The 22539-nt window shown below is 49.2% G+C and overlaps 1 long non-coding RNA gene and 1 pseudogene across 4 annotated transcripts; both read right to left on the bottom strand.

The window, feature by feature from the left end:
• Nucleotides 1-11360: 11360 nt before the first annotated feature.
• Nucleotides 11361-13006, bottom strand: LOC101621672 (annotated as a pseudogene).
• A 429-nt stretch (nt 13007-13435) lies between these two features.
• LOC105854123 lies at nt 13436-20579 on the bottom strand. Of its 4 annotated transcripts, none has more exons than XR_001145856.1 (4): nt 20479-20579; nt 19726-19907; nt 17389-17538; nt 13436-15210 (listed from the first exon to the last, which is right to left on the bottom strand). It is a non-coding gene; the product is annotated as an uncharacterized LOC105854123 (long non-coding RNA). The 4 variants fall into 4 exon arrangements; XR_001145857.1 differs by lacking the exon at nt 20479-20579 and adding an exon at nt 20163-20302; XR_001145855.1 differs by lacking the exon at nt 20479-20579 and having other exon boundaries at nt 19626-20302.
• Nucleotides 20580-22539: the final 1960 nt, after the last annotated feature.

Genomic DNA, 22539 nt, shown 5'->3' with positions numbered 1-22539 from the left:
CTGCTCCCCTCAGCAGTGTACTTCGTCGATCTGCCTGTTCTGCTCCCCACTCTGTCTCTGGTGAAGCCTCTCGCCGCCCCTGAGCCTCTGGCCTGGACCCCAGTTCCGTATGCACAAATAAATAAATCTTTAAAAAAAATAGCTGAAGTTTTCTGTTATCTGACAGTCTTTAACTTAAAGAACTGATTATTTTTTCTAAATTTGCAGATTGTCAGGGCTTGGAAGTTGAGCCTTTGACTATTTTATAAGCCTGGAAAGAAACCATCTATGATGACAGTGGTGGAAACTTCAGCAGTATTTGGGACTAAATATTTGTAGCTTTTTTTGTTTGTTTCTAGATATATTGAATACTAGGACTGATTAGGTTCTGTTCCTCCTCCTCCTCCTCCTCCTCCTCCGTTTCAAGTGCCCCTGAGCCACCTAGGTCTAGCATCTGCCCTGTTTGACAGCACAAATAAAGAGCATTCCCACCATCCCAGAAAGTCCCAAGGAGGACACACTCCTGTATCATTAATTCTGAGCTTATACAAATGCCAGATTTTCAGCCTGACAAAAAATCCTTCTCCTTCCAAGGAAATGCTTTTAACGTAGACTTTGTACCAGACTAGGGTGGGAGATCAAATAGTAAATGAAGCATCTGCATGTTCATTAAGAAAAAATTATGTTCTCATAACATTGCAGGCTCTTCTGTTAGAAGATAACATTAGAAGATAACCTAGTTCGATAGTCCTGAAGACCATATTCTGATGTATTGTTAAAGTTATAGTGGGTTAATGTAGAAATCATTTAATCCAATGGCTTTGCTTAAAGTATATGATCTATAGTATAGGTTAGAAATCCAAGCTGATAAATATCTACAATTACTAATTGTCACTTGGTCTGTGAATTCACATGTGTGATATAACAATGTGTTGAATTCAATTCCACATATATATTGAGCACCAATTATAGGTCAAGTGTATGCATAACAGACAGCTGAACTCCTATGAATGTCTTGTCCATGGCTTTTGCACATACTTTTTTTTTCTTAGGTATCTACCTAGGAGGGAAACTGTAGGACTGTGGAGTCCTCAACTTAATGACTCAGTTTAATGATTCTTTCCTTACCATCTCTGAAGTGTTAACCTTCAATTCCATTTCAGCAAGGAGGCTATCTCTTTGAAAGATTTTGAATGCCCTCATAGAAATACACTACATCTGATGCACAAGATTTCAATCCTATAACATGTGCCAATAACAAGTGGTTGCACCCTGAGCATGCTGAAGGACTCAGTCTTTCTTCTGTAACCCAACCACCAACCATACCCATCACCAGCCAGCTCACATACCTGGATTTAAGAGCAATTAATGAAATGCCAAATTATCCCCAACATCTGAAAAACAACTTCAGTTATGCTTCAAGGAGAGCCGGCTAGCAGCTTCAATTTCGCATGGTGGAAGCATGTTATTTTCACAGGCACTTGAGCAGGCTCTCCCACAGCTTAGCGTTCTGTCACCACGTCTTCCTGTGCGTGTTGATGCTTGGTGAGCAACGGTCTTTCTTGTGTTTTAAATCTTTAGATGTGATAATCGTTTTACCTTTCAGCTCATGAAACAGGAAAGGGGGCCAAGGAGAGAAAAAAAAAAAACCTCAAACTCATTTTTCCTGATATTGATGACAGTCTCTCAGAGGAAAGAGGAACTTCGAATTATTCACTAAGACAAAGGTGTGGCTTCTGGTTGTATGTTAGCAAGTTCAGCAAATCACTGGCTGAAATGACTGTTATGGGACAGGGTGCCTGCCTAAAGCCAGCTCTTAAGACTTCAGGAAGCATTTGACTGCAATGTAAATAAGTTCTAACATGCCATCTGCTGGGCAAAATCAATCTTCTGACAGGAGACATTTTCTAGTTTTCACTAATGAGAATGTTCAAACCCAGTGGGGGTTCTGATTTGGTCTATTGATAGGTGGGGAGGCTCTAAGAAAATTGTGCTGAAATTATATTTGCACAGCAAGTTTCGCTGTCCCTGGGATCTCACATTTACTCGGGAGTGCCTGAGAGAGGGAATGATCGTAAGCTAAAGACTCACCAAAAGCAGCAAAAACCTGAAGATCACAAATGACATAGATGACAGGTGTTCAAGGCCTATAGTGCCCGAGCCCAACTGGGGAACCTGCTTGGCTTTCCTATGTTCTTAGGGAATGCTGCCCCTTGTGTCTGTTGGCTACTGGAGAGATTGGGCAAACAGGTATGACAGTAAAGAACTGATGGCCTTCCACAAAGCGTGGGGGCTTTATGTCAGGTGACTCGGGCAAGCCTTCCCGAAGATGCCATTGAAATTTGGACTGAGTTAACGAGAAGGAGCCAGGAAGAGGGAGAGTGTTCCTGGCAGGAATTCACTCTTGGCAGAAAGCACTGGAGGAGGGGCATGCTGCTCCTGCCAGCTGCTAGGCAGTGTGAAAGCCCATGACTATGGCACCAGCAGCTAAGGAGCAGCCTTCACTTGACTGTCTTCCAGGGCCTAGTGGAGGCGCCTGAAAGTGGCAGGGTCCACTCACTACTGGATATGCAAAGAAGAGGCCTTAAAGCAAGATGGGACATGCAGCCAGGAGGAAGAGTGGGGGGTGGTTTGGAAGAAAGATGCCAGAGAGCATACTCTGTCAGAGAAAGGTACAGTCAGGGGCTTCAGATAGCCACGAAGCCCCACAGTGCGCCCTGCGTGGGGAACATGAGGAGACCCCTCCCAGGGCAGAGGACTGCTACCAGGGAGAGAGCATATTGCTTTCTAATTCCCGCTCTCCCCAACCCCTCTCTCATCTCCACATGAGCGAGAATGAAGTGTGGTGGGGTGGGTGGTGGGCAGGTGTGGGAGGAAGTGGGCAGGGACAGAGACGGAGGCCCCTCAGGCTGGTTTCCCGGGGGAGAAGCTCCATGGTCCAGGCAGGAAGATGCTCTGATCAGATGTGTTAGATTGGCCTGAGCTCTCTCCATCTGCCACAGATGCTGTCAGGCCAGGGCGGGGCGGCCAGGCAGTGGCCCAGAGCCAAGGGTGGGCCGCAACAGCTCTTTCCTCACTGTGGTCTGCACAGGGCCACCTTGCGAAGGGCCACCTTGTGGACTGCCTTGGCTGGGCAGTAGACTTAGTAACTGCTTTGAAAACCTTCCATGTGCATGAAATAGATTTCCTCCTCTGCCTAATTCCTCCAGGAGAAGTCTTGTGATCAATCAGGAACAACTTGCTGTTGTGTCCCTATAAGGGGATTAAGGGTCTTGTGCTTGTAAAACAGCAGCCCAGCTCCCATTTAGTCCTTTTGATTGCAGTAACAAGAGCCCGATTCTTACCACCTTGGATGCAGTTGGCCGTGCTTGGCACCCTCGATGAGAAGTGGTCGCAGGGCCAACCAAGTCTTAGAGAACTACCTTCAGCCCAGGGGCCCCGCACTTGACGCAGGGAGTAGGCATTTAACCTCTTTTCACGGATGTGCTTCAAGAAGCCACTTGCTTAAAACAATTGGTCTAATGATGACGGCAGTGGACTCAAGGACTTCCAATCAAGCCCATCTAAATGAAAAAACCTGGAAAATAGAGCTTACTACTCAGCAGTGCCTGTGGCATCTCAGCTTACTTATTGCACGGAACACTTCTGAGGGGCATGCTTAGTCCAATAAGTGCTTCTTGCTTGCTTGATTTCTCATTCTGCGCCAACCCTTGAGGACACTCACCACTCGGAGGCAGGGCCACGGAGGAAGTCACACAGGTTGTGCGTGATCTGTAATGGAGGGAGCGTAGAGCCTTTGCTTGCTGGGAAGTGAACTCCTGAAATCCAGTCCTCACGTTACGTCCTTAGTGCCCACTCTTCTTAAGCCTACCTTTCCCGCTGGCTACCCCATCTACACCACAACCAGGGTCTTTGCATACTGGAGTGTTCTCTCTGCTCGGTTGTCTGAATGATTGTGACTGAGTACAGTTTTGCTTTTCTCTGCCATTTTCTATTGTTGAGTCCTGTCCTGGTTTACTTGATCAGATTTTCTCCTTGCAATAATGCAGAGACAGTGAGTAGAAACAAAGAAGTTCATCGCTCCCTTTTTAATGCATTCATTCATTCATCTATTTCTCCCAACCACTTCCTGAGTGCACCGCCCCCCTCAGGAACACAAGGACTGAGTGCACGGAAGAGACGTGGGACTAGCCAGAGCCCAGAGAACTGTGCTGTGCTTCAGATGGCCAAGGCATTTGATTGTCTTCTGTTGACTCTGCAGCTGATAAAATGCAGCTCAGGTCACAAGAAAGTGACAAAGACTGGGCAAACCACACGATATCTAGAAGCCCTTTGCTCTCCTCACAGTCACGGGTCTCTTCATAGATGGGGTGTGGGGTCTGGTATGCAGATTCCGATGTCTTAGGAGTTAATGGTTTCCACTTTGGTTTTCCATTGATGGACTCAAGACATTGTGACTTGGGTCTTCAAGTGTCTTAGCAGCACTAAACTCCTAATCCTGGCACTTGTGGGAAGGGTTATGGAAGCTAAACGCTTTTACAGCAGGGGGTATTTTCCTAAGCATCTTGACTAACCAGTGTTAGCTCTTAGTAAACACTTGTGACTGAAGAAAGCGTCTCAGTACCCTGGCTTTTAAACCCAGTGCCTATCTGTGGGAGTGCAGTGGACACAAGGAAACCGTGACCCACCCACCCGTTACCCTCGTCGTCCTCCTGAGTCCATGGAAGACTAATCCAAGGTAGGTTTCCTGTGAATGGCCATAGTCGAAATAGTTCCCCACCACCTGGGGAACTCTTACCCTTATGGTCTCAGTTTGTACTCTTGGGGGGCCCAAGACATGGATTAGTTTCTACTTCCTATTCAGCTGTCTCCAGAAGCAGAGTTCTCGTCCCCTGGCCCTTCCCCCGGTTGCTACTTAAGGCTGTGGCCACTCAATCTAAGTACACTGCCTTTATCTGAAGCAAATATCCCCCCCCCATTATATTTCTGTGGTTAGTATTTATTGAGCACAGGTCCCTTTGTGTTTGCTTAAGTCTTCAACTTGATTTTGATCAAGCTCCGCAGCATGGAGGAAGGACAGTTAATGCTTTTGAAGAGGACCTTAAGAGATTAAATGGTTCCCCTTTAGGGGCTGATGTCTGCCTTGGAGAAACACTGCATTCCTTCCAGGGCCCCTGGAGCCAGGAAGCATAGTTCACGGGGTGGGGCTGCAGGAGTGTGTCTGGACACTGCTCTGTGGACCGCGTCGCCCACCTCCTCCCCCTGCTTTCTTTGGCTTTATAGCTCTTCTCCCACCTGGCGGTGTGTACATTTCCTGGTTTATCTTGTCTCCACCTGGACAAAGCAAGCGCGGCGGGCAAGGGGACTTTGCTTTGTTTACAGCGTGTTTTCTGACCCTCTCGGGGTTCCATGAAATTCATGAGTAGGCCATTGACAGAGGCTTTACCTGGGAAGAACAAAGGAGGCCCCGTATCCGAATGACTCTCACCTGGTTTCTAGCATGCCAGAAACCAGGCCTCCTGTGCCAGGCACAATACTCGGTGTTGGTTGATTTCTACAACCCATGTGGGCTACACGGACAGCCCACTTCCCACCTTTCTCACCCACCAGTGTGTTTTTGAGATCTACTCCTTGGTAGAAACTGAGAGTGGGTCGGGGTGTGCCAGCAGGGGGCGTGTGTCCTGCAGGGGATCTGGCAATGCCCGGAGATCTGTTCTGTTGTCCTTCCTGGAGATGGTCCCAAGTGGCTGGAGATAGAAGGCCGGGGCCGCCAGCCCAGCCCTTGACAACACAGCGGATGTGCCTTGTCCATTGGCCGGCCCGTGGGTGGACCAATTCTCTGCGGATTCTCTGCTCTGATAAAGAGCGTCGCACAGAGCATCCTCACCAACCCTGTGAGTGTGTGTGTGAGTGTGTGTACAAGTGCTCTAAGAAACCCTGGGACTGTTGCCCCCACAGCTGGGTCCACAGACACCCACAGCACTGCCTGGGATTCCACTTCTCAGCACCTCTACCTGCATTTGGCTTTATTTAACCTTTACATTTCTGCCAAGCTTTGAAGAGTCCGATGAGTGTCTCATTTGCAAGAATTTGCATTTTCTGCATGCTGATGAGGCCAAACCCTGAATAAGTCACGCCCCACAGCCTTCTCCGAACTCAGGGTCAGGAGTTGCCAAGGGTGCCCCACTTGGTTTTGTGCCCCCTTTTTACCTGTACTGGGAAGTGGGTCTTCTGGGAGACCAAGCCGGCCTGCTTTCTGCCAGCAGAAGTCGCTGTTCCGGGCTGCTCTCCACCAGTGTGGTTTAGACCCTCCGCCTCGGCCCCCTTCACCCCCAGCCCTCCCTGGGTTTCTGTGTATCACCGGAGGCACTTTTGTTTTCTCAGCGTGGGCATGCCAGTGGCACCTAGAGGCAGAGGCTTCTGCCCAGACCGGCACCCAACGCAGCAAAGAAAACCTGACCCCAAATGTTCAGTGTCAGGCGGGGAGGCCACCGGTGGTGCCCAGGCGACCCCAATGTGTGCGTCGTTCCAAGAAAGACTAGGACACTCTTTGATTGTAAGGCCACCAGTGTTATTTCAAACTGGAAACAAACTGGGCAGGGAAGCACCTTCCTTGGGGTGTTTTAGAAAGGCAGGGCAGGTGGGCAGGAAGAAGCCACGGTTTTGATATCAACCTGATCTTAGAATGAGCTGGGCTTGGGCAGGGGCAGGGGCTGGGCGGGGCAGGGCCGGGAGGGGTGGCCTGGGATGTCAGACTGCCAAAGGCTGGCGCAGGGGCCAGCCGCTCAGAGAACTGCGGGCAAGGGCAGTCTAGAAACTTCTGGCCACTCTGAGCAAGGGGCGGCGAGGGGGTGCCACCGGCTGGTGGTCCTGCGGAGGCCAGATTAGCACGCAGGGACGGCTGGGGGCTTGGGTGGAGGCCAGGCCTTTGTCAGCTGCGCCGCGGGCGCCCGGGCTTATCCTCAGAGGCCCGGGTCTCGGCTCGAAGGTGGCCAGCACGCCGTCTCTCCACAGTGGCCTGAAGGCGGATGGTCTTGGCTGGCAGCTCTCGCTGGACCTGGCGCTCTTAAACCACAAGGGCCCCGCCCGCCTGCCCTTGTGGCAGCGTCGGGTGAGCTCCCACTGCAGCCTGGTGTCCTTGGCCGTGGGGTCAGGACGGGGCGAGCCGATGCTCACGCTGGCCCTGTGCTCTAGACGCGCGATTTTCAGGGTCATCAGGTTTCGACTGCGTCGGGGGCAGCGGGCCTTCCACTGCCACTGCTGGGCCTGGAGGGCGAGGGCCAGGCCGAGCGCCACGGTGTTGCGGCGAGGCCCGCCCTGGAGGCGGTGGCGGTGGCGGGCCTCGGGGCCGCTGGGCCTGTAGGTGATGGTGCAGCCGCTGCCCACCGGCGGCAGGGTGGGCAGTGGCTGGGATCGCAGCCAGGGCGCGGGGGGCAGGTAGATGACCGGGCACGGGTCTGCCTCCAGCCGGCGGAAGGCGGGTGTGCGCCGCTGGCCTGGGCGCTGCTGGGCGGGGACCAGCAGCGCGGTCTTGGCCCTGCTCAGGAGCTTGCTCAGGAAGCTGCCCATGATGGCGCGGCAGCGTCTGGCTCTGGAGGTGGGGAAGTTGGCGGGCGTTCTGGAGAGCCTGAGCGGTGGCGGTTGGCATGGCGCGCGGGAACGCGAGGGTGTCGTCACAGTCGGGCTGCGGGGCATGGGTTCCTGCGCATGCCAGGCTGCGGGGAGGGCGGCGCCCCGCGGACAGTGGCAAGTGCGGGGCGCTTCTGCCCTCTCAGCCAGCAACCAGCTGGGGACCAAAGAATGGCTGTTGCACTTGACATTTCAAAGGGGGGAATCTACTATTCTTTTCTACCAGCTCATGGAAATCTGGGGAAATTGCAGAGGATTGCTTCCTGCCATCATGGAAGTGACCCTAATACACGGCACACTGGCTTATGGAAAACCTAATCTCCATTTCCTCTCATTAGTAATGCTTTCTAAAGAGTTATTTGTTTATCATACAGGAACTGGGTGTAGGCCAGTGAGAGGCTTCACCAGACAGGTGGGGAGCAGAACAGGCAGATCCACTACTGAGGGTAGCAGCAGGGAGATAGGAGAGGTCTGCTGTACCCATGGGTCCTCACTGGCCAGGGATAGAACTCGGGCTGCAGTGGCTGCAGACAGTCTCATAGGGCTGTGCTTTAAACCAATGTGTCACCAGGGAGAGTCATGAAATGAAAATTCTAACTCAAAAAGTTATCTGCATACTCACGTTCACTGCCACAGTATTTACAATAGCCAAGACATGAAAATATCCTAAACATCCTTCATTTGATGAAAGGATAAAGAAATTGTGGTATATGTCTTTATCTATATATGATGGAATATGATTCTCAGCATAGGATATGCTTCCATTTGCAACATGGATGGACATGGAAGACGTTAGGCTAAGTGAAAATAAGACTGATAAATACTGTGTTTCTCTTATATGTGAAATATTAAAAATAAAACAAAACAGCTCATAGAAAAACGGATCAGACGTGTGGTTATCGTAGGCGGAAGTTGGGGGGAGGTGGTAAAAAGGTATATATTTCCGGTTACAAGATAATTTTAGTACTAGGAATGTAGTGTCCACCATAACTATAGCAAACCACTGCTGAATGACATAGAGGAAAGTTGTTTAGAGTTAATGTTTCCATCACAAGGAGAAATTATTCCCCCTCTTTTTTTCTAAAGATTTATTTAATTATGCATACAGAACTGGGGTACAGGCCAGTGGCACAGGTGCGGTGAGAGGATTCACCGGAGACAGAGCGGGGAGCAGCTAAACGAAGTACACTGCTGAGGGGAGTAGCAGGCTGGTCAGGAGAGGTCTGCCACGCCATGTGGGTCACACCCTGGGCAGGGATGGAATTCATGCTGAAGTGGCTTTATCTTAGTGCTGTGCTTTAACCCACTGTGCCACCAGGGCGGGCCCTATTTGCTCTTTTAAAAAAAGGTTTGTTTATGCATACAAGAAGTGGGGTGTAGGCCATAGGTGTCAGGGGTGAAAGGATTCACCTGACAGTGGGGAGCGGAACAGGCAGCTTTACTGAAATAAACTGCTGAGGGGCAGAGGGTGAGAGAGGAGAGGTCTGCTGAGCCTGTGGCTTAGCTCCCTGGCTGGGAATTGAATTCGTGCAGATGTCTTCCCTTTTTTTCTAAAGATTTATTTATATATGCATACTGGATACAGGCTACAGGAGCAGGGGTTGAAATGATTCACCAAAGTCAGAGTGGGGAACAGAACAGGCAGATTCACTGAAATACAGAGCTGAGGAGAGGCAGGAGAGGTCTGCCTCTCCTTGTGGGTCAGCTCTGGCCAGGGACCCAACTCATGCTGCAGTGGCTGTAGACAGCTTCATAGTGCTGTGTTTTAATCCGTTGTACCACCAGGGAAGGCCCTTCTTCTTCTTCTTCTTTTTTTTTTTTTAATAGTATCTCTGAGTTGATGGATGTTAGCTGAACCAGTTTTAATTACTTCATAATATAGGTAAACTAAACCCCTATGCTGCCCCCTTCATACTTTAAACTTGTAGATATATGTAAATTGTATTTTTTGTAAGTTTTCTCCTTTTATTTCTTTTCTAAAGATTTAAAAAATTGTGTGTGTGTGTCTGTAGAAGAACTGGGGTGTAGGCCAGAGGTGCAGGGGGTGAGAGGATTCACCAGAGACAGAGCCGGAAGCAGAACTGGTGGATCTACTGAAATACACTGAGGGGAGCAGTGGGCAGGAGAGACAGGAGAGGTCTGCTGTGCCATGTGGGTCAGCTCCCTGGCCGGGGATCAAACTCAGGCCATAGCAGTATTAGCACTGAGTCTTTTTTTTTTTTTAAAGTAAAAAATGATGGACAGAATTTTACTAACAAATATAAACAAAATAATAGGATGGCAGATAATTCAGTTTTGATAAAAAAAAGTGAGACAAGATGTAGTGTGTGCAAAAGGGAAAACCGTTCTATATTAAATAAATTGCAATTAATAATGAACATTATAGTTGCTTTTATATGACAAGTAATATAGCATCAATGTTTAAGCCAAGCTCTCACGATGTACCACTTTTATTCCTGGAAGATTCCAATTAAGGCAAATGCTTCTGGTAGGAAGGGTTTTAAGAATGTTCAGAGACTTAATATAGATGATATATGTGAATTCTTAGCACAGGTATTAGCACTGAGTCTTAACCCCAAAACCAACAGGCAGGCCTGGTATATGTTAATTCATTTTTTAAAATGTCACTTTTTAATTTTTATTTATTAAATTTGCTTATTTTCTTACACCACTATTTATTCTGGACACTATTTGCTTTCTTTCCCCAGGTGGTACCCCATAGTTCCCCCACCACCCTAGCACCCACAAACATCAGCCATAGTCCCTTGTGTTCTTCCCACTTTAACCTCTGCTCCCCCTCCCTCCATTTGCCTCAGATCTTCAGTCAGGTCTATTTCTTTTAAAACCAGGACAAATTGTAAACATTACTTTGGAATAAAGGGATTTGGAGAGAAGAATGAGTTATATAGCAAAGTGACTAACATTTCAATGGGGATCAACCTCTTCTTCATTCTCAACTTGATTTGCAAGAACTCCTAATATCTAAAACCAAATTGCATCAAAATGAAAATGCTCATTTTAAAATAGTTACTCCCTAAGTATAAAGGACCAAGGGAGATAATAGTAACAATGAACAACTACATACCAGAGACATTTTACAGGGGTGGAGGAGTGGGGAATGGGATAAAAAATGGGGGTGGGGGGGCAAAGTACACTGGACTATGGTGACGGCACATGGGTGAACTGGTGCTGGGAAGCCCACGGGGATGACAACTGAGATGGAAAATGGCACAAAAGGATGTAAAAATAAACTATTATATTATTAAGGAAAAAAATCTAAAAAAAAAAGTTACTCCCTAAAGTAACAGAGAGGGGCTGATGATATACTTCTTTGAAGGATAACCACTTCTTAAAATGTATTTTTATAAACCAGCAACATCTACTGCTCAGACTATTCCCATCTAAAAATAAAATTTATATTGAGGCAACCTTGATTTATAACACTGTACACGATGGTAGCTGTCCACACCTCTTTACATTAAGGTGTCACCACACCTACCACCAAGACCGCCAAAGCACCAATACCCCTCCCTCCACCCTCCGTTGCTGCAGGATCTATTTAATGGGAAAACTCCATGTTCCTTTCCAACGAAGGGCAGCCCCGATAGGAGGAAGTGGGAGACACATAGGCAAAGGAGGGATGGTCAATAAACCAGATTTATGGTTTTGGGGTTTTTTCTTGTCATTAAATAAAAACTTAAGCAAGTTAATTTTAAAGCTGTAAAAACTTTATTAAAATTGATGAACTGCACAACATCGCATTTAGTAAGCAGAAATGCACCACGACACTGCAAACAATAGGTGGTGCAGCCAACTTTTCTGCGACCAGTCCGGACAGTCCGGCAGTTTTAAACTGCAGCAGGTGGCACGGTGGTGAAACTGTTCTAAGAGCTGGTTCGAAGTTTCTCAGAGACTTCATTTGGATCTGTCCGTTTTTTCTTTAAACAGTTCATCAAAACAGTTCTAACGGAGAAGAAAACGAATCTGGTGTTTCGCTGTATCTTCTTTCACAAACAACAGCGCACTTGGTAAAACTACAGTCCACCAGCAGACTATCTAAAAGGAACAAACGGGGGCAAGGAACAGTCTCAAGCAAACGCAGCCCCAAAGATTGAGCGCGGGCGGGCCCGAGCCCGGGCCCGGGCCGCTTAGTAGAAGCAGACGGTGTGCAGGAAATCCCTGCCGCTCTTCTCCTCAAACTCCTGCAGCACCTCGTCGATGTCGTTCTCCATGTCATCCATGAGCTGGATGCACTGGCAGAGCTCGCAGAGGAGGAAGGCGCCCAGGGTGGCCTCTTCCAGGTTGTCGGGGATATCCACGTTGATGACGTGTACCGGCTGGAAGGTGACCTGCTCTCGGGAGTTGAGGTCTTCTAGCACCTGGTCGTACACTCTCTCGTCACAGGTGAGGATCAGATCAAACGGATCCTTACAATTCTGGAATCTCTCCGGGCGGGGCTTGATCCGCTTGTTGCGGTCAAGCATGTGCAGAATGCCATTCTGGGTGTAGAGCGCCTGATCTTTGCGCACGAGATCGTTGTACATCTGCTCATAGGTGGTTTTGAAATCGTAGACGTTCGGCTTGTCAGGGGCCGGCCCAGGAAGCTTGACGTGGCTGCCGGTCCCGAAGGAGCGGACGCTGAAGCCCCGCTTGCTGAGGATGTTGTGCGCCTCCATGCTGCGGTTCTGGTTGCTGGAGCACACGACGGCCAGGCGCAGCGGGTAGGTCGGCATGGCGGCACCCAGGGCCCTGGGGCCTGGAAATCTGGATCCCTTAAAGTCAGCCGTCTTGCCTCAGCGAGTTTAAGATGGCGACTAGGGCGTCCGGAAGTTGCAGTCTCCCCAAAACGTTGCTTCCGGCGACGTGTGCGCAGAGGGGGCGTGGCTTTCACGTCTCCACGCATCTTCACGCACACGCAGGTCACCATCCGGGCGCCTGGCGGGGTGGGGGGGGGTCGGGTCAGTTACCGCCATGCCCCCCAGTCCAAGCTGCCGTCTGGGCACGCTACGTCCTCGTTTTCATTTGATGCAAGTTCTATGAGGGGCAGGTTGTGAGAACTTCCATTCCTCTGCGTGCCTGTACTTCCCCACCAGTCACTCCTGCTTCTTCTGCCACAGACTTTCTGGTCGCACCATCAACCCCACACACTTGACGGCTAACCTTGCCGCCGCTTCCCTTGAAGAAATTTGCTCTTGACATCATCAGTTTCCATGTAGGCTCCTCTCATCACACCTGGATTAACCTAACCTTGTGGTCAGCAGCGGTTAATCTAAACAAATTAACCGACTAATTCCACTGTCACGCCATGCCACTTCCTTGCTTAAAAATAACCAGTATTTGGCCCTCCTTGGTGGCGCAGCGGGTTAAAGCACAGCACAAAGAAGCTTAAACCACTTCCGCATGAGTTTGATCCCCGCCTGCCCCGGAGGTGACCACATGGCGTGGCAGACCTCTCCTGACCCGCCCGCTGCTCCCCTCAGCAGTGTACTTCGTCGATCTGCCTGTTCTGCACCCCACTCTGTCCCTGGTGAATCCTCTCACCCTCCGCATCTCTGGCCTGTACCCCTGTTCTGTACGAATAAATAAAAAAAAATTAAAAAAAAAAAACAACCAGTATTTGGACCCTCCCTGGTGGCGCAACGGGTTAAAGCACAGCATTAAGAAGCTAAAGTCACTTCAGCATGAGACCAATCCCCACCCGGGAGGTGACCCACCTGGGGCGGCAGACCTCTCCTGACCCGCCCGCTGCTCCCCTCAGCAGTGTACTTCTCAGTAGACCTGCTCTGCTCCCTACTGTCTCTGGTGAATCCTCTCACCACCCCTGCACCTCTGGCTTGTACTCCAGTTCTATGTGCATAAATAAATAACCTTTAATAAAAAAACCAGTGTTTAATGCACCTGCCTCCCATGGTGAACATTCTCCCTGCCTCTTCTCAGGACACATTCTGCATTCTTGCCACTTTGTTTTTCAGCCATCTTTGCATCAACTGTGTTTGCACATTCTTCTGGAATGCCTTTCCTGCTTCTGGAATGCCTTTACCTACCTGGAAAATCCTTCATCCTAAAGTACACCCCAAAAACGTCCTCTCCTTAGCGAAATCATCATAGACTCCTAAAAGCTGTGCATGCCAAACCCCCTTCATGGTCCCACAGTACTTTTAAAACCCCTTTCAAATCATACTAGCTTTAAATCCTAATTTCGTGTGTGTTTCTCTCAAACTATGAGCCCTAAGAGAACAGGAATGACATGAGCATCATTGACACAGTGCAAAGCCTAGGGCGCGGTAGGCAAATGCAGAACAAATACATAAATCAACAAATGACAAAATATGTGCATGCTATTAGGGGACCAAAAAAGTAAAATGTCCTTTTATTGCCTGAATATCCCTTTGCTCTGTAGTCCATGTTTATCATTACTGTCTGACTATTCGATACTACTACTGATACAGAAGTCATTTTTAAAATCACCAAGCAGAGGAAGCACAAATTCAACACAAACAAAATAATTTCCTAGCAAAACTATAATTACATGCTCTATTTTCTTTAGCAATTACAGAATCTACACGTACAGTTTAATATTAATAGAAAATGCAAATATACTAGAAGGAAACATGCATTAAAAAGAGAAGGGACTTTTTTCATACACCCAAAAAGGCCAGTGATGATCCAGCTTCTGGGTAGACAGCCGAAGGAATTGATAACACATGTAAACATCCCTGTGCATAGTAGCATTTTTCACAATAGCCAAAAGTGTTAGCCATTCAAGTGACTGCCAAGTTAAAAAAAAAATAAAGTGATCTGTGCATACAGTGAATATTATTTGGCCTTAGGAAGGAAGGAAATCTGGATAGGGGCACAACATCATGAACTTTGAGGGTTATACTAACTGAAATCAGCTAGTCACAGAACAACAGATACTGTATGATTCTACCAGTAGTCAAATGCATAGAAAGTAAAACGATCACTATCACAGCCTGGCAGGGAGGTACAGGTGGGAAGGTGCAGGGAAAGAAATTGGGACATACTGTTTAATGGGCAGAGAGTTTTAGTTTGCAGTATGGAGAAGAGTTCTGGAGACGGAGGAGCCAACGGAGTCAGTGTATTGTGGCCTGTGCTGATGTACAACTGTCTCTTTCACTCCGGGTGAGACCACCAGGCTGGCTCTCACCTGACTTAGCTGAAGAATCTTCAAATTCCACGAGGAAGGAATACCTGTTAGTCCAGACATGGAGGCAGGTGGTTTGGTCATAAGAGATGGTGAGTGGTTTTAAGCCAGGATCACAGACACTGTCCCTTCACCGGATGGGTGACTTGGTGATTGGCCCCCGGAACCAGGTCCATGATCCCCCAAAGTAGGTGCACTGGGAGAAAGCACAGTGGGGTGTCATCATGAGGTCGTCTATCTAGGCTCACATACCCGGACCTTGCAATTGTGGGTCTGTTGCAGCTCAGGAGTCTGAAAGTCTTAGGAGTTGGCCAGTTGGGGACGTCATCACTGACCAACACAGAGGACAAGGCAGGTCTTGCCCACTGAATTCACACGTACAGGGTGGGCCTACGAGGGCCGTGGCTTCACGCAGCACCATGCTATTCCAAGCTGTCCTAAAGAGAAACATTGGTTTTCCTTCAAAAAGGGGATCATGAGCATAAGAATCAATAGACTAATAACAAATCCATGCCATTTCTACTTTAGACGATATTCTTTACATTTCACTTAGCTAAGAATTAACATTTTAAAATTTACTTTCCTATGGTCCAAGACTTTATGCCTAAATATTTTTGATGTGGCACTTAGGATAATTTCCACTAACTGAGACATAAGTGAGACTGATTTCATTTTGATCATGGATAGTAAAAGGGTTTTATTTATAGTATTGGTATTACAAATCCCCAAGGTTAGTACCATCTGCTATTTGAGAGAACAGCAAACAGCAAAAATACTGAGTTGCCAGCCAATGATTTCTTGGAGATTAGCTTGGGGGGAGGGGAGTGAAGGCAGAGCACAGGGCCCCAGTGAAATGCTGCTTTCTCCCACTCCATTTACTCCTCATTCTGCTTTACTCAGTTTTAAAAATGGTCACACTGAAACATGTGAGGGCGCTACTGCATGGAGGAAGACGATGAGGACAGGGGAGAAGCAGTTGCCAGGGCTGAGTCCTCACTGCACAGTAGTCCTTGAGCCTTCCCATGCTGTGTTCTCTAACCCTCAACGATCCTGGGCCATTCTTGGCGACAGTGTATACTGGGCATCCCACTGGGGTAGTGGGCTTCCAGAACTGATGAGTACTGCCTCTATGACAAAACAGATAAAGGACCAATATTCTGAACAAGACATGCTCAGTGGCCCTGGGGCACCAAGACCATGATATTCTCCTGGGTGAGACAGGTGTTCTATTGTCAAACCAAAGCAAATGGTGACTCCTATCTGTTTCTCCTGGCAGCTTAACAAAGAGCAGGTCATGATGTGGCAAACTAATCAAGGCAAGAAGACCCACTTCTGCAGGCCACTACTTTTTTGCTTATTCCCCCACCTTTGGGCAAAAGTAAAAGCAGTGAACTCTCTGAAAGATACAAACCTAATGGGTTTTAGAGCATTAATATTCAAGGAAAACCTCCACACTCACACAAAACGTTAGTAAATAAATGTGACTAGTTTTTTCCCTTCCATTTTAAGCCTTAGAAGGCAAAGTGCCAGGGTGAAAACAACCAGTCCAGGTAGGATGTGGGCTGCTGGTAGGGCCCACACCCAGCAGCCACATATCATGACTCAGGCTGACTCATTTTAGTGAGAACACAGTAACACTGGAGAAAATAAAATCAAGGTATAATACAAATATATTTGTGGGGCAGCTTCAAGGCAATGCTGTTACCAGATTAGCATTACTAATAACCTCCTTTTCTTATGTGCAGACAGGGCCAAAGAGAATAAGCCCAAGGAGGAAGAGTTGAGAAACCTAAAATCCTAAAGCCAGCCACAATTTGAGTACTCTGTGTTAACTCCTTTGACCAGTGGGAAATACATAAAGTTCACCACAGCCAGCTGAATGAACTCATCCCGCTACCAACAACTGTCTCCTCTCCTCTCCTTTCAGTGGTTCTCTGCCAGGATTATTTTGGTCATGTAGGAGTTATCTTGAGAAGTCTAGGGGTTCATCCAACATCTACCGAGCAAGTACAGCCTCTGACCTACCCCATGTGAACAGAGAAAGCCCCAGTGAAGAACCCTGTGCCAATGGGAAGGGTTAGTAACTGATACTTCAGAAGGGGGATAAGATTTTCAGGGAAGGTCAGTGCGTGCTCAGGAGGCTGGTCAGCTAAAAGCAACTCTGCAGTTTTAGTGAAGCATGGAGCTACTGATCTGCTTACAAATGCTGTGCAAATTCCAGAACATTCCAGTTCATAGAAATAATGCAGTAGATCAACCTTGGTAAACAAAAAACAAAGACCGTGTTCCAGAGCATCTGAAGCTGGACGTCTCCCTTGTCCATTTCTGCGTGACATCATTTCGACAAGTTAAAACTGATCAAGAAAAGAACCTGTCAAACTTCACTGTGATCATTTCACACGTGTACCAAAGGATCACAATGCACTCCTCAGACTTACACAATGTCACAAATCAATGATATCTCATTAAAGCTGGAAAAGAGAACCTGCCACATTCAGACACAAGTACCTATTCTCCCAGTTAAGGTCAATAATCCCACTCTGCTATGCCATGGACACCACAGTCACAAACACTTAACATACCCGACTGCTATGAAAAGTCCACAGTGTACTCACAGGCTCAGTCCGGTCACTGGCATGGCGCTCAGGATTGGGAATCTCCTCCATGGTGACATGCCTGGATCCTCTTGAAATGACCCTCAGGCTCTCTGTCACCTTCACCTGTAGCTTGAAATTTTGGTCAGTTCCCAAGTAACTTGAAGGAAGCTAATCACCCAGAGGCAGAAAAAGGACAGAGGAAAGCCAAACAACAGAGATTAAGATGGTGCGGTCCCATAAACAGGACAGTAACATTAAAATCATTAGTGCATATTTGGAAGGGGGGAGCAGGAGTCGTCATAGCTTAGCCACTATAGCACTTCAGACTCATTCGTCAGCCCCTGGATGAGACTCTTACTTCACTGCCATGTACTATGAACCATGAGGGACAGACAGGAAGTTCACAATCCCATAGGGGCTCCTTATCTCCAGGCCTACATCTCTATCTGGGCCTTTAAGCCAGTGTCCTGATAGGTAATGAAGGACCACAGCCTGGGGGGCTTAAGGAACAGAAACGCATGGTTTCAGTTCTGAAGGCTGTGGATGGCAGAGACCAGGCAGTGGCAGGATATCCTCCTGTGTCAATCTGCCTAAACAGATACTCAGGGGATACAGTGGAGGGTGGGGCTGGCTGGGATTGGAGATTAATTCAGGGAACATAATCTATGAAGCCAGAAGGCTTTCAGAGGTCATTGCATGTGCATGGGATGAAGCATGGAGTTTCTGATGACCATCACACAGCATGGACCGCAGTGGAGCCGGCAAAGTCAATGACTAGAGGATCCTTCCAACCGTTATTCACTCTATCACTCTGATTCATTCATCAAGATATCAACCAAATATCTAGTAAGTGCCAGATACTGTTCTAAACTCATCAGGAAACAAAACAAAGTCCCTATCCTTGCGGAGCTTACACTGCAGTAGGAGAGAGCCAATGAAAAACAACCATATAAATGGGCAAATTGTGGCAAAAATGAGAATATTTTCAGGGAAAAGTAGAGCAGCTTTCAGTGCTCTATTCAATTTCCTATCAGTATTTGACCTTGGATTTTACTGAAAGGCTCTTCACTTGTTTTGCAGACTTAAGAATGCATAAAGACAGGATTCTAAAAAGCTTTTAAAATCACTCATAAACCATGTATTTATTAAATGCCTTTTTGAATTACGATTGAATGAACTATTTATATGTATGCAAAACAATTAAAAAAAAAACACCCCACCCTCTAAAGGTTACAATTACATTGACCATCCCTTCAATTCCTCATCTGGTGAAATGGAAAGGAATCCAGCTTTTGCAATTCTTTGAAATTTAAATGAAGAGGTTATCAGTGTCTTGAACTTCTAAAGCAACTAACTGCCCCAGCAGCCAATGAAAGGAAATGCTTTTCACCCTCTAAGGCTCCCTGATATTCATAGTCAATGAAAATCCCCCAATTCCTATTGTGTTTCAACTGAGTGGGAGCAGCATTTTGTCTGGCCCCAGGGACCCTAGGGGAGATAGTGTAGTCACAGGAATGGCACTCTTGCTATTTTTGGTATTTGGGTAACTTTCATTCCAGGTACTGTACTTACAATCTGAGTAAAGGAAAAAGGTTTTAGTACATGGAAAGGTTTTCATTCCCAAACAGTCAAGAACAGTGCAGTTCTTTGTGCAGGGTGAACTCGGGATCCGTTGTGGTCTCCAATAGAGGCAGAGAACATTATCAGTTTTGAGGAACTTGCAATGGATAGTTCATGGGTGTCCTCATCTTTGCATTGCTCACCAGAGATTTCTAACTTCTCTCCATATTGCCAGCAAGGCTTTTCAACAGAAATGGAGATAGCCAGATTGTCAACAAAGGAAGAAGGGGAAGCAAAAGCAAGATGGTTATCAGTGACTGGGAGAGAGTGAATTCTACCCCAATTAGGCTATACACATTTGTTATCGTTCCGTATTTGTCACCTCAGAAACAATAAAAGGGGTAATTACACCAATAACGAGTTTTTAGCAGCCCCCCAGGGACAACTTGTAACTCAGGCTACAAGAAATCGTAGTCACCGACTTTTGAATTTTGCAGTCCTTAATCCCCCCCCCCCAGCTCCAGGGCAGGATAAAAAAAAAGGATCAAAGAAACTAAGGAGTAGAAAAGATTCGGGTTTATATGCATGGCACAGTTATGCCGTCGCTTCCCAACTGTGGGGCTGGCCATCAATCTGTCCACAGCCCCTAGGAAAGAACAATGCAAGTCTGAATGAGTGTACCAAGCTTGCTGTACCTCGGTTTCTGGACTGGACTGAACCTTCAAGGTGCGTAGCTGTCTGACGACCCTGATAGTGGAGGAGTAGGGTGAGAGCCGGGAAGGCGTGATTCCCTACCTCCTCCAGAAACGTCCGCCGGACCGTGGCCATTCGCGGGGCCGAATGTCTCAGCTCCGGAACTCAACGCAACGCGCTCTCGCGCACGGGGGTGGAGGGGGGAGTCCCTCTCCTTTCTGGTAGGCTAGGTCCCTTCTCTGTCCACACTCCACAAAGCCGCCAGACCGTGCCCGATTGTTTCCCTAAAAGCAAATGCCCATTTTGGCAACCGAACACGAGTCTCATGTGCGCGGCCATATTGTCCACGCCCCTTACGCATTGCCACACCCCTCACGCCGGGGTACGTCACGCTCTGATTCCCGTCACGCCCCAGTCCGTCCAGCTCGCGTCCCTGTAAGCCCCGAGTTCCGCCTCGGCCACGCTCCCCGCGCCCGAGCCTGCATCTGTTCTCTATCCACTCAGGAGCCCGGGATCGCAGCTCCCCGCCCTGGCTGCACCTCCGCTGCCTCCGGATCGCCCTCTGCAGCCCGGCGCCGACACGCCCACTTGGCCCCACGCCGCCCCTGCCTCCTCGGAATTGGACCGTCTTTGCCCTGCCCCCGAGCGCCGCACAGCAACAGCCACTCGGCGCCGCTTCCCCGCGAGCACGGCCTGACCCCGCGCGCCGCCTCCCTCACGCCCTCTCTGTCCGTGCGTGCGTCCCATGCGCTGCTCTGCGGCCCCGCCTTCCCTCCCCGGCGCGGCCCCGAGGCCCCGCCCAGTTTGCGCCTCACGGGTGCCGTGGCTGCTCCCCGTAGTGCCCCCAGTGGCCACCTTTCTGGCGTCCCTCTCGGGCCCCGCTGGCCCGGCTTCCTCACGCTAATTCGCCCACGCTCGGCCAGGGCCAGCCCTCCCGCAAACCCGAGCGGAGCAGACCCGACCCCTCTGCCCACGCCCCGCCCCGGAGGCCGCCAGCCCTGCTTCCCACGGGCCCGCCCGCCCCCGGCGCGGCCTCCTGCGCCCACGCCCCTCGGCCTGGCCAATTCCGGCGGCCCTGCCGTCGCGCGGCCCCGCCTCGGCTCCCGGACCGGGCGGCGCCGGCCGGGCGGCTTCCCAGGCCACCCACTTCCCGCTTCCCCGCAGCGAGACGCGTCCCGCGCGCCCCCTGCTGGCGGAGCCTGGTGCTGGGCGCAGAGCAGCCAGGCCGCGTTGCCGGCGTGGAGCCCGCCTGCAGGGCCTCGGCCGACAGCCGCGCCCGACGCAGTGGCTCGAACACAAAGGCGACGGGACCCAGTGGGAGCCGAGGGGACTGTGTTCCCACTGACCCTCAGCCGACCGTGCACGCTCGGCCCAACACGCAGTAAGCACCCACCCTGCTCACCTCCGCCGACACCCCCAGGCGTCTGGCGACCCCTCCCCCCCAGGGCTTGTGGAGGCACACACGCACCCCGTTGCTTGCAGCCCCAGCCGAGGTTACTCCTTACATTCCCCATTTGCAATTCCGTGGCCACAAGACCACGCGATGAGGTTCCCACCCGCTCCCCCGCCCCCGTCAGAAATCTGAATGGTCGCCCCTAGCTGGGCAGGTCGCGGGCGCCTCTGGTCACACTGGTCACTGGTGTTTGCGAAGCACGTGCTCAGTGACAAGATAAACCTCCAGGGTTGTGCAACCCGCAGCTGGATGGAACAGGGGTTGGTGGGAAGGTCAGGGAAGGGGTGAGGGGATGGATGACAGGTGGGCAAGGGGGTGCTGGTCTCCATCCCATTGGAAGGAATATTTTGGGGCGCAATCACAGGAAGCTATTTTCATAGTATTCACTGCAGCGCCTTCCACAGTTGTTTTCTCAATAAATATGCATCGAGGGTACATATGCCTCCCTGGCGGCACAATGGGTTAAAGCACTGTGAAGCCCTTGGTAGCCTCTGCAGCACAAGTTCAATCCCCAGGGAGGGAGTGACCCACAGGAGAAGCAAACCTCTCCTGTCTCCCCACTGCCCCCCTCAGCAGTGTACATTAGTGGATCTGCTTGTTCTGCTCCCCACTCTGCCTCCAGTAAATCCTCTCGCCCCCCTCCCCCCACATCTGGCCTGTACCTCTGCTTTTCTGTGCATAAATAAATAAATCTTAAAAAAATATGCATGGAAAGTAAACTCTTTATAAAGGGCAGCAGTTTCTCCCTTGGTGGCCGAGGTCTGCCCCAGCGATCCTGCATTAGTTTCCTTCAACTTCCACTTGCCCTTGAAGGCAGTGGGAACAGTCAAAATATCAAGCTAGATGGGACATAGAAAAACAACAGTTTTCTTTAAAAAAAAAAAAAGATTTAGTTTTTAAATTTATTTATGCATACCAGAACTGGGGTGTAAGCCACAGGTACTGGGGGTGAAAAGACTCACCAGAGAGAGTGAAGACCACAACACACTAATGTCCTGAAATCCACTGCTGAGGGGAACAGGGGGCCAGACAGGAGAGGTCTGCTGTGCCATGTGGGTCAGCTCCCTGGCCGGCTGGAATTCCTGCTGCAGTGGCTGCTGATAGCTTCATAGTGCTGAGACTTTAACCCCTGCACCTCAGAGGCCTGGAAGAGAACAATTTTCAACAGTACATTTTTAATGAGTTCAACCTGACCTTAAGAAGTCTGCCTCATGTCTGGAAAATGTTTCAAGTGCCAGTCATTTTGTCCCTGAAAAAAAAAAAAAAAAAACCATAGGAAATGGGCCCAAACGTGGCTGGCTATGTTACTTCATTGTCATTCATGTCATTATTTCTACCTCATGATTTTCCACCAATGATTTGAGATAGCTTTACAAGATGTAGACAACACCACCCAAAACAAGTACCTGGTGGAACCAGGGGGGAACTTCATGAACTGCAGGAAAGGCAGTTAATGATAGAAA

This window comes from Condylura cristata, unplaced genomic scaffold, assembly GCF_000260355.1.
Source record: "Condylura cristata isolate star-nosed mole 26May11 unplaced genomic scaffold, ConCri1.0 scaffold00027, whole genome shotgun sequence".
In the NCBI taxonomy this organism is placed as follows: Eukaryota; Metazoa; Chordata; class Mammalia; order Eulipotyphla; family Talpidae; genus Condylura; species Condylura cristata.
This window is presented reverse-complemented; position numbering and strand designations above follow the sequence as displayed.